At 37.2% G+C, this 3423-nt stretch overlaps 1 pseudogene; it reads right to left on the bottom strand.

The window, feature by feature from the left end:
- Positions 1-2421: 2421 nt before the first annotated feature.
- LOC114007690 (uncharacterized) lies at positions 2422-2498 on the bottom strand (annotated as a pseudogene).
- Positions 2499-3423: the final 925 nt, after the last annotated feature.

Here is a 3423-nt window from a genome sequence, read left to right as displayed (position 1 = left end):
TGTGGGTTTTTTTTTTTTTTTGGAGAGGTTTTTGCTATAGGGCGCATGCGTTCGCCAGACAGACAGAGAGAGATATAGAGACAGAAAGAGATAAATCATTCCCCAGGGGGAATGATCACGCCACAATCCCTTCTCCTCTATTCTCCTCTCGGGATCTTGGGCATGCACGCACACTCGCCCGGCATGAGTTTTAAACCACCGGGTCTGGGACGCGAACTGTGGTTGACTACATGGGAGTCCAGTGACATAGCCATTACGCTAACTGCTGGTTCCCAGTACCATGCTGTTTTGATTACCACAGCTTTGTAGTATATGTCTGGGTTAGGGAGTGAGATGCCACCCAATCCACTCATGTGCAGAATTGCTTTGGCAATATGGAATCTTTTATGATTCCAGAAAAACTTTATGATTGTCTGTCCTAGATCTGTAAAGAATGTGTCTGGTACTTTGATTGGCATTGCATTAAATATGTAGAGTAATTTGGTTAGAATTGCCATTTTGATTATATTAATTCTTCCAATCCAAGAACATGTGCTATCCTTCCACTTTTTTGTATCATTTTCAATTTCTTTTTTATCTTCTCATAGCTTTCTTTGTGGAGGTCTTTAAGGTCTTTGGTTAGATTTATCCTTAAGTATCTTATATTTTTTGTGGCTATGGTAAATGGCACAAGTTTTTTTCAGTTCTATCTCAGTCTGTCTGTTGTTCATATATAAAAATGCTATAGATTTCTGGATATTAATTTTGTATCCTGCAACTTTACTGTTTTCATGTACTACTTTCAGAAATTTTTTCATGAAAACCATTGGGTCTTCTATATATATGCATTCATGTCATCTGCAAATAGAGAGAGTTTCACCTCTTCTTTTCCGATTTCAATGCCTTTTATTTTTCCTCTTTTGTGATTTTTCCTCATTTGCCAGGACTTCCAGTACTATATTGAGGAGGAGTGGAGAAAGTGGGCATCCTTGTTTTGTACCCGTTTTTAGTGGAAAAGGTTTCAGCTTTTCTCCATTGAAGATGATGTTCGCTATGGATTTTTCATAGACAGCTTTTATTGTGTTGAGAAAAGTTCTGATGTATTTTTCTATGCAAAAAAAAAGCATTATGACTAGGGGAAGAGTATCGAGTAGGAAATTAGAGAGGAAAATAGAAAGGCAAGACTTGTGGGACACAGTAATGTTTTATTATCTGTATGGTATTGTCAACTGGACTGCTCTAAGGTATATTTCATGTTGGCTAAATTCTTTTTACAAGCCAAATGGTATATAACAATCAAAACTTTTAAAAAATAGTAATAATAGTAATGAAAAAAAATTCATTGTGACTTTTCCAACAACCCAGTAGTTAAGGTTAACGAGTAGATTTTTAATTTTAGAAAGTCTATTTCTCCTTTCTAGGGCTTCCAATTGGTTTTCCTTTATTATTTATATGTGAGACAAAATATCCACTATTTAATTAAGTTCAAAGAGAAAAATATCTAAATTTTAATTTTCTGTTTGTCACTAAAACCCCAAAAGATAATAAAATACTTGCTAATATGTTAAGAAGATGTTATAAATGGGTTCCCTTTACATACTTTTTAAAATATATATTGATGAAATGAAACGTTCTTAGTGGGGCCAGCAGGGGCAATTGTAGTTAGAGTCCCAGACCTCATTGGCTTGAAAATTATGATGGGCAAATGTGCTTGCGTGTTCAAGATTCCAGCAGAATGGAGAAGAGGGAATTAGGTAATGCCACCACCGCCATCACCACCACCACCCCAGGGTGATTTCTCACTTCCCTTGCTACATTCTCTCTAGTGAGCACACATGCCCTCAGGCAAACACTTCATTAAAAAAATCACACTGGGCATGTGCATATGTGCCCAACATTCTGAGAGAAGAACGGAGAAGAAGGGATTACAGTGTGGTCATCCCCCTTGGGAGCTGATTTCTCACTATCTTTATCTCTGTCTCTGGGAAGCACATGATCTCTGTGGCAAAAACTTTAAGAAATTTTAAAAAGTCCTTAGTTCTGTAGTCTAATCCACTGAAAACTTACATATCCATTTTTGAATCTAGTTTATGTATTCCCTCACTTTTTAAAAAATTTATACAGACTGGGACCAGCAGTTAGCGTAGTGGCTATGTTGCTGGACTCCCATGTAGTCAATCACAGTTCAAGTCCCAGACCTGGTGGCTTAAACTCACGCCGGGCACATGTGCGTGCATGCCCAAGATCCCGAGAGGAGAATGGAGAAGGGATTGCAGGGTGGCCATGCTCCCTGGGGAGTGATTTCTCGCTTTCTGTCTCTCTGTCTCTCTTTGTCTTTCTGGTGAGTACATGCTCCCTATAGTGAAAAACTCTCAAAAATATAATTTCAACAGGCTACATGGGCTGTATGATTATCCTTTAGAATCTTTTCTAATAGCACCTACAAAAATGTTGTCAGGCCTGAAGGCCATCCATCCTTGTCAAGGGGAGTGCTAACCTTCTCTCCTTTCATACAACACCAAAAAATGTGAGTTTGGAAAGCATCCACCTTTTAATTTTGCTTTGGGCTGAAAGCTGTCTCTAAACTCATAAGCAATGGTTAGATTCTTTGAGTCTTTTCTTTGTTATTATTACGGGGATAAAGCAGAAGATGACCTATTGCTTGCTCTGTTAAGTTATCACTGTCCCTAAGTTCTACATACTCAATAGTATGCACTTAGTATTTCTTCCTGTTCATTTTCTCTTTAACAAGTTAAATCTTTTCTTTTGCTCTAGTCGTATTATCAGTATTGTTCTGCATTCACTTAGTGTATGGTTTGTTTGGTCTTTCAAGATATATATTTTCTAAATCTTTGTATCTTTAAATGCACCATTAAAGAGTACCCCATATGAGTTTTAGGTTTTCCAATGTTTGATTCTTTGACAGCTTTTCATTATGTCAGTGTGGTATTAATACCCCATTCACTCTTACCCTTATTAAAATGGACGGTTATTCTTTCCTTTAACTTTTTCTTTTTGACTTAAATCCTTCTACAAAGTATCAGTGAAAAAAACTGCACAATAATTACATTGCCACATTCATTCAGATTATCACCATTCTTAAATCTTTCCAGCTCAGCATGATATCCTACAGGGTTTGCTGCCTCTGTGGAGCAAAGTGCTGCATTCATCAGTGGGATATGGAAAACGAAAATTTTAATCAGTAAATTACACTTTACTCCAGGTCTCCACTTTGTAGTTTCTGAGGGTTTGGATGATAATTTGTAGGTTGGTGTACATGGCATTACGGAAAAGCAGCAGATAATGACACTAATTGTTATGTGCAAAAGGCAGAAGGAATTCACCACTTGGGCTGGGAACAAAGATCAAAATACATAATGAGTTTCAGCTTAGAGTTCATCATTGCTTGTTTTTTTTTTTTTCCCTTGAAGAATCTGAACTGTT

This window comes from Tupaia chinensis, unplaced genomic scaffold (assembly GCF_000334495.1).
Source record: "Tupaia chinensis unplaced genomic scaffold, TupChi_1.0 Scaffold000033_1, whole genome shotgun sequence".
In the NCBI taxonomy this organism is placed as follows: Eukaryota; Metazoa; Chordata; class Mammalia; order Scandentia; family Tupaiidae; genus Tupaia; species Tupaia belangeri.
The sequence above is the reverse complement of the archived record's forward strand: the minus strand, read 5'-3'. Positions and strand labels throughout refer to the sequence as shown.